The sequence below is a fragment of the Vicugna pacos genome, chromosome 1 (assembly GCF_048564905.1).
Source record: "Vicugna pacos chromosome 1, VicPac4, whole genome shotgun sequence".
Classification (NCBI taxonomy): domain Eukaryota; kingdom Metazoa; phylum Chordata; class Mammalia; order Artiodactyla; family Camelidae; genus Vicugna; species Vicugna pacos.
The window spans coordinates 114,188,902-114,202,484 of record NC_132987.1 but is presented as its reverse complement, the minus strand read 5'-3'; the positions used below and the strand labels follow the sequence as shown (position 1 = coordinate 114,202,484).

Here is a 13,583-nt window from a genome sequence, read left to right as displayed (position 1 = left end):
GGGAGGTCCTGGGGGAGGGGCTGGGGGGCCGGGTGGGGAGGACTGAGGAGGGGGGAGCGACTATGCACACCAGCCCTTATGGAAGATGCCGCTGTGCTGAGTGTCCCGCTGAAGCTCGGTTTGTAATCATATAAAAGAGTTTCCTAATCCTTCCTTTAGAAAACTGCCAATCTTTCATTTTCTAGCGCTCCTAGAAATAGTCCACAAGCAAGTTCTCTTTTCTAAGCAGAAAATCACTGTCCTGCTGTGGTTTGTGGTTGTTCAACACATGTCTCTTGCAAGTAAGATTCATGCTATTGACTCCACTCTCCTCCTCCCAGGGGTCAAGTGGCATTGCTAAGGCTACGAACAAGACAGCCTTGTTCGGGAGACCATGTCCGGTGCAGCGCACTTAGAACGTTAAGCTTTCCATCACTTCCTACAAAACAGAGGGCAATCCAAGCAATTTGTGCTCCAAAAAGGTATGAGAATGGAAAAATTAGCTCCTCCTAGATTAGTGCTTGGTGCACATAGTAGGTACCCAATAAATATTTTTTAAGTGAGTGAATGATGATCGGGCACCATGAGATGAAAGCACTTGGTAGCCTGTGTTCCAAACTTGGGTAGTTCCTGGGCTGTTCTAGATTGCGTCTATGAAGTGAGGTTTTTCTTCTACCGTACAGATTGTACCTTTTCCAGACGCAAATAAGAAAACTGAGGGCAAAAGCACAGGGCACATCCAGCCTCAGCCTCCATGACTCAGTCAGATAAGAAGACACAGTGTTTGAAATTGGGACTGCCTGGCATATCCGGGCTGCACAGAGTGGGGCTATGGTCAAACCGCTCTCCTTAGAAGGATGAGGGAGCTCCAAAAGACCCCTCACTTGAGCCTCTCATTTGTTCCAGCTCTCGTGTATTCAGGAAGCATTTACTGAGGGCATCCCCTGTGCCCGGCACGCGCAGGGGTGACAGCGGTGAGCATGAGGGACACAGACCTTTCTTTCATGTTCATGGGGAGAGAGACAATTACACAGTGCTTGTAATCGTGATGAGGCTAATTAGGGAGAAATACAGTGTGACAGGGCAACGTGAGAACAGAAAACGGAGCTACGTCCGGCTGTGAAGGGCTGGGCAGCCTTCCCTGAGACAGTCATCTCTAAGGTGAGGCTTGGAAGGGGAGGCAGAGGGGGTGGGGGTGTGGGGAAGCCTTTCAGGAAGACGGAACAACTTGGGTAAATGTCTCAGGCAGCAGGAACCCTCAGAGTACGCTGGGGGTGGCATGTGGGAGCTCAAATCCAGCTCTGGGGGAGTGGGTTGTATCCAGTTCCCACGGAGGCACCACACCTGGGCTGCACTGGTCCAGAAGACATGCCTTTCTCAGGCTTGCACAAAGGGGCATTCAGGCTGGCGGGTCCTGAAGCCTGGCTCATTCAGGGAACTGAAGGTGCGTGGAATCATGAGGAGATAAGACCTCTCTGCCAGTTACCAGCTGCTCCTCAGAGATAACTGTCCTTATCTTTACCTGTGTACCTGTGTGTCCTGGTCTCTCCATTCAGGTAAAACCACTCTCCATCCATCGACCTTGCCCTTAGGGAGATACTGCCTATTCCCTTGCATAAACTCTCACCTCCTCTGGATCCCACCAAATGCCTCATCTGCTTACATCCCATTAGAATTGCTGCTGTTGTCACTCTATGCCCCGTGCAAGGCACATAGTAGGTGTGCAATTAAATGTGCAGTGGAATGAATGATTTTTTTTTTAAATGAGGACCTCCCTATGGAAACACCTCTGGCTTTACCTGAATCCCAGGTCTCACTGTAACATGCATTTAGCACTTGCTTCTGTGCACACCACCTGCAACCATCAGGGGGGATACACGCTCTTAACCTCCAACATCCTGGCTTTCTGGAGCCACGTCAGACCCTCTAGATGCTACCAAGAATGAAATGAAGCAATCTCAGAAAACAATGCACTGAGGCCCACGCTCTGGATGCTGCAAAAGCAACTGTCAATACACTTTGCCCTAGCTTATTAACTCTTACTTTACACACAATGGTAACTAGTTTTGATTCTCTGTTGTCCCAGCCTCCTGCAGAATAGAAATTGTAAACAGAAAGGATGGGTAACTGGGGGAGGGGGGAGCGGTGTGGAAAGAAGGAAAAGAGGAGTCTAGCAGGGTTGGAACCATGGATGACACAGACAAATGATAACAGATTTCTAATCTACCATCATCATTATTGGAGCTTGAGAAGGGTCTTTCTTACTAGGCTCCAAAGCAGGATTAGCCCAGCCACTGCCACTGCCGTGGGGGCTCTCTGCACAATACTCTTGTAGGACACCAGCCTTGTAGATGGTTCTGCTTTTCTGCTCCAGGTCACCCTTGGGGGTAGCCTCTATGGTGTGACCATCAGCCTCACACCACGCTGGCTCGCTTCTAGTTCCTCCTTCTCAGCCTTAGCTCTGAGATAGCTTGGAACTGACACTACCAGTTCTCATGACATGCAAAAACTGTAGACCAGCTGCCAAGCATTTGTTATTCAACTTCTAATTAGCTGGGCAACTTGGGGATCACTCAACCTTGGATAATATTACATAATTTCCTCTGAGTATCAGATGATGCTTAAAATTGAGAAATTCCTTGCTTACACAATTTTTCTTTTTCTGGCATCTGCCCAGTGGCGTAGATGTCATATTTTAACTTCTCCTTCCACAAAGGTTCAACCCAACGCTGGTGTCTTCTTTTAGCTGGGTCTAATCCAAAGTTCACAGGCACTACCCCCATCCCCCTCTCAGCCAGGCTCCTCCCTTGGGCTGTGTCCTAAAATAACTTCACGGTCATCTCAAATATGTCTGATCACCCTAGTGTGTATAATTTCCATTTTCTGCATGTAGAGCATTTTTTTCCCCTAATACATCAGCAAATATTCAGTGCCTTTGTATTTATGTGCCCATATTCTGTAATGTGTAGTCAGGGAAGCAAAGACTGGAAAGCCTGATCTTGCCAACTAGAGTTGCCTAAGTGTATGTGAATATAGAAAAGAAAGAGCTATGCAGCCCAGAGAACCCTGGCAGTGGGCAACGGCTCCCCACCCCTCTCCTCAGTGATGCCCAGAAACATGATATTTCCAGACACGATGCATCCCCAAGGGCTTGGGGTTGCTCCGTCCCTTTCCCCGACCAAGAAAACCTATGGAGTTTAGGGAGCAATAGGGTATACTCTAAGGGACGATCTTAAACGTCCTCTAGTCTATTGCTCTGAAGGCTCATCATTTAGAAACGGCGATATTTAATAACAAATCACCATATCACACCTCCTACTGAGACCCATCCATGTGGCTTAGGGGTGGCTGGCAAAGATAGGTCTGTTTTCTGTGTACAGATCACACTTAAAAGAAACACATTGAGTTCTTGAACTGCCTTTGCCTCCAAACTGCTGGTTGTGATTGGCAGAACAACACTGTGCTGAGAGATAAGCCTTGAAAAGGGGCAGTTGCAGTCATGTTCTTGGTCGATTGTGGTCCTTCCTTACTCGGGAGGATGGTCTGGATTCCAGTGTCTGCATGCTCAACCTTGGAGGCCAGAACTGTCATTTCTGGGCCTCTCTGAGTCTCAGTTTCCTTGTGTTGAAATGTGGGAATCTTAATTCCTACCTTGCAAGAGCTGTGGTGGAAATTCAATAAAATAATTTTGGGAGAGCCCTTAGCACTGTGCTGGCATTAAGTGGTGTCTCGATAAATATTTTCTGGGTGAAAAAAGGTGGCATTTACTTTAAAGTCTTCTCTGCAGCTTTTCTTTTTTGTTTGTTTATTTGGGGGGGGGTAATTAGATTTATTTATTTATTATTTTATTTAGTGGGGGTACCGGGGACTTAATTTAAGTGCATGCTAAGCACACACTCTACCCCTGAGCTATACCCTCCCCTCCTCTGCAGCTTTTCTCAACAAAAGTCTACAAGAGATATTGCCCAGTGATATCGAGCTAAGACAAGAACAGGCGGAAAACTGCTTAAGTGGAATTGCCTGTAAAAGTGGTGTGTCCGTTGTCACTGTTTCAGAGCTTTCAGTTAATCCAGTGTGTTCTTTGCTTCCTTTCCTTCCACCAGGAATTGTTCCTTGGGTGAGCTCTGTGAGCTGGGGGCTGTGATAATTAGACCAAGGTCGTGCGTCCGTCCCCTGTGGGCCAGTTAGCTCAGCTAGGCTCCATGTCCATGCACATTGATCTTAACCCAGCTGGCAGATTCACAAATGTGTGTCCGTGTCCCCCAAGGACACCGGGGGGACAGGTTTCTGTGGATCTGGCAAATAACTCCCCTCTGCTGGAGAAGCGACTCCACCACAGCTCTGTTATGGTCATTGTGACCTGAAGGTGGCGCTGTTTCTCAAGAATGGTGGGCTGGATGCTGGCCCTTTATTCTGAAAGAGAATGAAATGATAGACTATCAGAGTTGGAAAAAATCTGCAAGGTAATTTGGTTCAATTCCCTCACTTTCTAAGCAAATAAACGGAAACCCAGAGGTATAAATCTCTTGCCTGAAGCTAAACTGCCAAGGCAAGACCAGACGCTAGTCTCTCAGATTATAAACATTTGTAATTTTCTCTACACTAAGGGATTCCTGGTCCTAAATGGTACTACACAATTAATAATGTGTACAACAAAACCGAATGAATCACTGATACTTAAACTGGTGATGTTTCCAAAGCACTAAACTGTTGTTGAATCTCAAATGTCTATTATTCCTTCTCATAGGCCAGGTTCAAGCTGTCTGTTTTGGTTTTCATTATAAAAGTCATTTTCATGTATCTATGATTTAACGGATGATTTGGTTTTTTTCCCCCCACACAAATGGAGGAAGGAACATAATTAGTATGGGCGGAATTTTATTCTATATTGACTTTTTTGAGAAACAGATGTGTGATTTCTTTTAAAATGATCACAACTGAGACAGCATGTGGGTTTTTAAAAGGTGCTCATGGACAGAAGCTTGATAATGAAAACAATTCCAAGGTAGTTCTTTTTAAGCCCTTTTGTAATTCGTAGAGGGTGGAGCACGTCAGCGAACGGATGTGGCTGGAACATCTCAGCAGGCATGCACGGAATCTAAATTCAAACTTTTAGAAGGTTTCTGTTTTGGAAATTTTTTCTTTTTTTTAAGGAAGCTTTTGCTTACTTTCTGGGGAGAGTGAGAACTGAGAAAGGTGAGAGAGTTCTGCATCCTCGCTGGGCTTGTCATGGCGTGATCAGTGAGGTCCGCCAGCTGTTCCGAGCCTGTCTTACAGATTTCAAGGTCACAAAAGAGACAGGGCGTGTACCTCTGCTCTTGGCACCGGTTAAAACTTTTCTTGAGATGCTGATGAAGTGGAAGACGTCATCTCAGTGATAGGGCCATCTTTCCCCGCATTCACCTTGGAGAGATGGTGTTTAATATTCTTGTGTTTGTTTCTTCCTTCAGAGCTAAGGGAGACTAATACAGATGACTTCTGAAATGTGGGTCTACTGGGTTCAGAAAGACTGGATTTCTATTTTCTGAAAAATACTGTTTATCAAGTAACTTAGATTTTTTTCCCATAGCGCCTTCCTGTGATATAACAAAACTGCAGAATCCTCAGGTTGGGATCTGCTCTTTAATTTTATCTTTATCCATGCTCCTTTTAATGATTCCCTCTGCAACCTCAGTATCACCTGGGAGCTGGTTGGGAAGGCCGACTCTCGGGCCCACCTCGGACCTACGGAATCGGCATCTGCAGAGTTGGGGTTCCCCAGCTGAGTCGTGCGCCCCTGGATGTTAGAGGAGCGCTGACGAGAACACACGGATCCACCAGGTGAGCTGGAACGATGGGAAATGTTTACCTTTGTTTAGTCTCTGTTTCCATATCAGTGTTTTATCCTTCCCCACATAGTCACTCCATTCACGCAACTCCATCAATATTTATTGAGGTCCATGCTACGGCAGGCACTGTTCTAAGGGCTGAGAATAAAAGTGAAAATCCTTGGCCTCATGGAGCTTATGGGGGGAGATAGAAAACTACTTAGACTTATACAGAAGTATATAATATATAGCATGTTGGGCAGTGATGAGCTATGGAAGAAAATAAGGTGGGTTAAGGGGGACAGAAGTGTGGGAAAAGTGCCATAAGCGTGATCAGGGAAGGTCTCTGAGCAGGGATGGAAGGGAAGTGAATGAAGGAAGATGTGGGGGTGGGGAAATCTGCCCCCTTCCTGTAAAGTCACTCCGTGGGTCACTGTGTGTCAGGGTGGCCAGATTTAGCAAATAAAAACACAGGATGTCCTGCATTTTTAAATTTGAATTTAAGATTGAATTTCAGATCTACAATAAGTTCTTGGTATAATACACTGACTTGTAACAGTATAGTATATGTATATATAATTTAATACATGAGTTAGCACTTACTACGCGTACTAAGTTAAAGTACATGTTTTTTCAGTATATCCCATGCAATATTTGGGAGATATTTATACTAAAAAAACTCATCATTTATCTGAAATTCAAATCGGACTGGATGTCCTGCGTTTTATCTGGCGACTCCTTTGTGACCAATGGCCCCGGAGCAGACCATGGCTGTAGGAGGTGGCTTTATCTGCATAGTCACCGCTTCTCTTCTCCATCAACCTGTCCCTTGCTCCGTGGGCCGTGGTCCGGGGCACCTGGGGGGAAGTGGCTGTCCGTGACCTTGTTGCGTTATCCTCACGGGTGATGCCGGCATGTGGTTCCCCTGGACCTGTCTTCTGTAGTCAGGTAAGAATTTCCTGAGCTAAAAGCACCTACAAAGTCTTTTCTAGTCACCTCTCCACCCCGCAGCATCTTAGAATACCTCTAGTTGTGCAGTGTATGGTGAACGTGTCACACATCACCTATGGGAAGCATGATGCAAATCATTCCTTTGTCCATCTCGTATTTATGGGAGAAACTCATGATGTATTTTGCAGGCAACTCTCACAAAGCGTGCCACTCGCAGGTTGCTGAGTGCTGTTTGTGACGTGTGGCCCCTCCCGCCTCTTCCCGGAAGAGTCTAGGGCACAACGCCTGTCTGTCTGAGCTCAGAGCCAAACCAGGACCCTTCCAAATTTAAATAAGGGGAAATCCTCCTCCTCTCCTTTGTTAGACCACACCACTGGCAGGGACATGGCTGCTGAGGGGACAACAGCACTGTGGCTTTTCAGTGATCACCTCTTGCAGAGCCCAAGCTTGAAGAGAAGGTTCTAGAACTGGCAGCTTTTGTGTTTTCTCACTTAGGGGGATGATGACTGTGAACAGCTGACCTGACTTAGATCACCTGAGGGGCCGCTTGGCTGCCTTCTCTCGTGCTTCCGAACACCTGCCGTCACAAGTTAAAACAATTAATAACACTCAACAGAACAAACTTCAGTTGCCTTCCATGATAGTGAGCACCTCCGATGAGAGGTGGTTACAGCTGAGGTTAGAAACAGAATTTCCTCTCTGCCTCCTGGCCTGGGACCTCCCTGCGTGGCAGCGGGTGGCAGGAGGGACTCAGCAGCCTGAGTCTAGATCCTGAGCTGCAGATGTGACAGATTCTGGGCTGGGGCTGGAGTGGGCCAGATAAATGGATAATTTCTGCTGAAAAATTCTGGACAAGGAACACCAACACTGTGAACTCAGCTTCAAAGCAGTCTTAAAGACATCGATTCTCAAGTACCCTGGAGGTGACAAACTTCCACGTAATCAGGAATACACTTCATCTTTGTTTCTTCTGCTCTCTTTTCAGTAAAAAGTGAGGCAGCCTATCTGAAAAGAAATTAAGTTGCTGTTTAAATGAACTTGTGGCTCTATTGGAGGTGCAAACGAACTTAGACTTGCTTTCTGCTGTTTGTTGTGCCAGAGTGTTTCTGTTGAATCAGCTGGTTTGCAATTTCAAAAACTATTTTCAAAATTTGGGGTTATAGCGGGGGGTCGGGGAGTATAGCTCAGTGGTAGAGCATGTGCTTGGTGTGAACAAGGTCTTAGGGTCCACCCCCAGTGCCTTTGTTTAAGGAAAAAAAAAACAGGATATGCAAAATTTGGGATCATGAACTAGACTGCGTGTGTGTGTTGCATTTGTATTTTTCACATTCTGCGGGCTTTTCTACTCATTAGTTATGACTTGGATTTCTAAAACCAGGACGTTTTGATAGGAACTTCAGGGTGACACTAAAGTAAAATGCTTGATAAAAGTGGGAACCAGGAAAGCCACCACCAAAGAGGAAACGAAAGCAATTGACCAACCAATCAACCATTAAGTACATAATAATAAGAAAGAACAGCTACATTTTAATTATCCAGGATATATTTACCAGGACATATTATACCGGGCTATATCAGAATGAATTCGAAAAAAATTTAGCATACAAGTGAAGTTTTAAACGTAACATTTAAGTCGGAAGATTGACGGTAATATTAAATTATTTGTTTATAAAGTTTTCACGTTCACTTAGAAGTGAAATTATATATAATTTGCAGATGAACTATAGAAATCATGCTGCTTGTCACAGCTGTGTATTTTTATATATAATTCTTTGCTTATTATAAAAGTGATACATTTATACTGTGGGAAATTGAGGACATAGAGATAAGCAAAAGGAAAAAAATAACAATCAGGTAATTGTACCAGGCAGAGAGGACCTTTGTGAATTTTAGTGTGTATCTTTCTGGTTCTTTTCTCTGTCTGTATTTTTTTTTTTTTAAGAAACTTGCCCAAGTTCTTTTTAAACTGTCATTCTATCTGTGTATATGAGAATGGAGGAGACTGGAATGGAGAGGAAGGAATAGGAGATCTGGCAACGACTGATAATCATGACAAAACACAGCACTACGAGACAGGGAGCAGAATGCCATCATTCTCTGCCATTTTTATTTCTGTCTGCGTAACGGTCCACGGCACCCTGAAATTTTCATCATCATTTGTATTTTTTGTGTGGGCTGAAAGCACACATCTCCATGATGTAAGAATGAGTAAGTAGGGTCAGCTTTTCTTTTTAAGTTGTGATTCATTTCAGAAACATTTGAAACTTCCATCCTTGACGCACTGGAACCTTGCAACTTACTGACATGGATTTAGCGGTCAAGCATTTTCCTCTCTGCTTTTAACAGAAATGTCTAGCTTCACGCCGCCTGTGTTAGAGGCATGCATGACGAAGGAGAAATCCAGAAGACCAGCAAAGTCATTTACCCCCAAGCTGGAGGCCACCGCGAGAGCCTGCTGGGTTACTGACCCTCTACAACGAATCACGCAGCAAAAGAAAGCGAACAACTTTGCATGTTTGTCCAATCCCTGGAAGTAAAAAGTCAAAAAATGATGACTCCAGGAAACAAATGTACTTCTCCTTCATCGTCAGGAAGATCTTCAGTGGTGCGCGGACAGAAGCCAGCATGCAAAGTAAGAAAAAAAAACAGCTGTGCGCTTCAGCTGGGTGTGCCACCAGATTGTACTCAACGTGAGGATATTAATTTCACAGTTTTCGTAGATAAGTTTAAACATAGGAACATGTCACAAATAAGCAGCAATCTCCGCGAGGCCACATCAGCTGGGATTTCACAGTCTGCAGTTTTTAAATTCAGACTGGTCCCCAAGGGCCAATCAATATTGTGGCAATTATTCTTAGTACACAGTCCAAATGAAATGGGTGTGCTTTTTTCTTTTTTATCAAGGTGGGAGATTGTGATATAGAAATAAGCAAATTCCCTTGTGGATGGCAATCGGGCCGCCTAACAGCTGCAGCGAGTCTGCTGTGGGTCTCTTTTGCCTGTTCCTCGGGAATAGCCCAATAATGACCCCATTATTTTAACCCTTCAACGTCAGCTGTGTTTGATAGCTGGCTTGGAAAAACCTAGCATGTGTCAAACAAAGAGAGCATGAAAAAAACAAAGCAAAAAACCCCCACCCCCAAACCAGGAACTGCTCCCAAAGCAGCTGCTGGCAGCATTACCTGATACGCAGGTTTTATTTATACCCTGGTTTCTAAGCCACAACCTCTAGAGGGCCAATGCTTGGGACACAGGGGTGTTTTCACGAAGCAGAGTCAATTTACGTTCTAGAGTGAAAGCAGTGAAAACCTTAAAACATTTTTTTCCAAAAGGCAGATACAGAATTATGGAAATCTCTAGATTTTCTTCTTTGAAAAGTTAGTTTTGTTTTTTTTTTAACTTTTGGTCTATTTTGGGGGAGTTTGGGGAGGAGCCATGATGGGAGTGATGGGGATTAATGGGGAACAGAAAATTGTAGAAGTGGGTCTCAGATCGACAGTACAAGCTCCTTTTCCTGGCAGGGCCCAAGACTGGGGGAGTCAGCCCTCACTGGGAGGGATTCCCCCGCAATGCTGACAAAACCCAGGTCTGAGCTGAGCGGAACAGGGCTGGGGAACATGCATGCGCAGTTACAACAAATTAGGATTGTGGTTTGAGTTTTCTAATCCTTGGAGGAGGGCTTCTTTTGTCTTCAGCCTGGTCCCAAATTGGGCTTTTTCATCCCATTTTGCTTTTTATCTAATCAATCACTTAAAACATCCGAGTGCTAAGGAGTCTAAAATTATTCTAATGCCGTTTTAAGTTAGCTGATAAAAGAAACGAAGAACCAAAACAGATAAAAACCGGGTGCTTTGTTCCTACCTGTGTTCTCAGACTACCAGTTCTCCTAAATAAATGGTGCAAGAGATGGGAAATTCTGGAAAAGAGCCAAAGATGCAAACAGAAAATGGCCATAAGAACAGCAACCTGGTGGTTCTTCCTATACACCCAATAGCTCATTAGCTGCCTTGGAATTAGAGGTTTTTCTGGTGGAATCTGGCAATTTTCCTCTCACTTTGACGTACAAATTGGAATGAATGAAAGGGAAATTTTAGGAGAGTGTATTTTTACTTTTATTTTTGACGGAGGTATTGGGGATTGAACCCGGGACCTTGTGCATGCCAAACGCATACTTGACCACTGATCTATACCCCTCCCCCCTTTAGGAGAGTTTTAAGGCCATAAAACTCTCTGTGCCCTTGGAAAGTTCCGGGTACAGATGGACTATCATCTATTATTTGGAGGGGACTTTAGGAAGGAGATGAGGAAGAGGAATAAACAGAACTGGGTGTTACTGAGTTTAAGGTGGTATTTAATTCTTTCCTGCCTAAAAGAAAATTTACGGATGCGGGATTCATCCACTTACTCTGTACTGCCTTTTCCCTTAATCACAATTCTTTCAATTTCTTTGAGAGAGTGGATCAAAGGTGCCAGGAACTGGGGGTTAGAAGTCAATAGTCTGAAGGTCAAAGACGCTGTGTTTTCTTTCCCTCCTCCCCTGCTTCGAAAAATGTTCTAGAATAAAGGCTCCTGGTTGCGGTGGTGATTTGTGGTTAGTATCATTAGACTTCTGGCTTGGATTAATGTGCTAATTAGTTTCTGGCCTTGACTTTTTCCAATTAAAGCATAGAGGCCTTGGTGCTAAACACCTGGGCAGATTACCTAATTAGATGACAGATACGTACACAGTTGTTCACAGGTAATTATTTTAACTTTCACTGCTTGTTTGGCATTAAACACACTGATGAAAAGGGCATCCGTTCTACCCTGCTAACCTCAAAATGCCAGCTCATTGGCACAGAAGCTGGTACTAGGACTGCCTCCTAACCAGACAATGCTGAGTCCTTTTTGGTGAATATGTGCAGAAATGACAGATTTGGGGTTTTCCCCCCTAAATATGGGAGAAAACATACAACCTAGTCATGCTCACTCTGTCTCCTCCATGTTCCTTTGAGAAGGCAGTTTCCTTTGATGGGTTGAGCAGAACTTGGACGCTCTCCCTGGGTGCACAACACTCTTGGGTATTTTTGGAAGCATGCTTTTCCATTCCAGTGCTGAATAATTTGGGGGGAGACTCATTGCTTTACATGTGAGATGTATTCTCTGGTTTAGAATTCAGAATCAAAAAACTCAACTTCTGCCCCGTTTATATTCTTAAAAAAGGAAAAGACTGAAAGCTACTAGGATCCTTTCATCCAGGGGAGTGGCACCATGATCATTCCCAACTTGCATGTGCTGGCGGGAAGGGTCACATAGTAATGCAGATGGATAATCCTGAGGAACAGACAAGGGCTGTGGTGCCTTTGGGCCAGTGAATCCCAATCCAACGCTCAGTTTCCTTGTCTGTGAAATGGGCTCGTGATAGAGTTGCTGTAAGGATTCAACCAATGTTATGTATAAGTACCTAGATGAGTGCCTGGCTCCAGTAGGCACTCAGAATGCTAATTCCATTCGCTCCAGGAGTCCCCCAGGCTGGTTGCTGGCCCGGCTGGCATCTGCATGGGCTTCTAGACCAGTCCTCCTGACATAGGCTCCAGTCACAGCCACCCAGTTTCAGACCCTTCCCTGGTCCCTGAGTGCTTACAGAAGATAAAATCCAAAGATGCTGTTGAGGTTCCCCATGATCTGCCTCCAGCCTGATTGTGGTTTCCCTTCTGCAGCGTCAGTCCTTTCCCGCCGCACTGGTCTTCCCGTTCTCTCTCCTCCCAGGTGGTTTGCTCTGGCCCCTTTCCCCGTTTATGTTGCTTCCCCTGCAGCAGCCTCTTGCCGTTTCCTCCTGGTGGGACCTCACCCCTCAACAGAGGACGGACTTGAGGGCTCTGCCTCACTGCCGGACACAGCGCAGCCCTGGGGGCTGGGTCAGCGGGGTGGGCTCTCTGCGGCCGTGGGAGTACACCTCCGCTAGGTGGGCCAATCCGATGGGCTCCCCCAGGCACTTGGCACTGGGCTGAGTCAGGTGCTCAGGGTGGCTGGACCTGACCCTGGACCTGGCTGCTGGTGATGGTCCTTTCCTGCTGTGGGCAGGGGAGGCCGTGTGAAGCAACTCCCCCAGCATCTCCCTCTCCTCCCCCGGCACCTGTTCTCTCCACCGCTCCTACCGTCCACGCTGCACGTGGACGTAGGAATGCACCTCCCCAACCCTGCTCCCCACGACCCCAAGGAGACTGCTCCTGGTCCTTCTATTCGCACAGCCCTGAGCTCACAGTTGGAAGTTGGCTGTTGAATAAATGGATGAGTGGGTAAGTGAATGCTGGGTAGGAGGGAGGGGCCCTAACCCTAGATCAGGGAATCACCTGGAGAATGTGTTAAAATGCTGATCCTCTGGCCTCTCCCTGAATGAGCAGTTCCCCAGAGGGCCTGAGAATCTGCTTTGTAACAAGCCCTCCGGATGCTTTGATGCAGGTGGTGTGAGAATCACAGAGGTCGGTCACTACCGACTCCTGGGTCTGCCCCCGGTGCCAGTTCTCACAGAGTCTCACGTGCAGTGCGTTCACCGGGGCCAGGCTGTTCCTCACATGTGGTTTCACCCTGAATAACGGCCTGCGAGGCAGTGGTCCTCCAGTTCGGCAGTGCTGAATCGCAGGCAGGTGAAGTCCCTGGCTGGAGCCTCTGGGTGAGATGTCCACAGAGATGCTCTGGCCCTTGGGTTCCTCGGAGACCCTTCCTTGTTTGAGGAAGTCTCTGTCTCTTGAGTCTGCTGCTCCTCCAGGAAGCACCCAGACATTTGCTTCCCCAGCCTCCCTTGCCACATGGGACCTGGCTCCCTCAGTCGGACACTCCTCCTTGAAGTTTGGTTCAGGTCTGACA

At 46.1% G+C, this 13,583-nt stretch overlaps 1 long non-coding RNA gene across 1 annotated transcript; it reads left to right on the top strand.

The window, feature by feature from the left end:
- Window positions 1–327: 327 nt before the first annotated feature.
- LOC140698382 (uncharacterized) lies at window positions 328–9,599 on the top strand. Its single transcript, XR_012076149.1, has 3 exons — window positions 328–461; window positions 5,654–5,799; window positions 9,084–9,599. It is a non-coding gene; the product is annotated as an uncharacterized lncRNA (long non-coding RNA).
- Window positions 9,600–13,583: the final 3,984 nt, after the last annotated feature.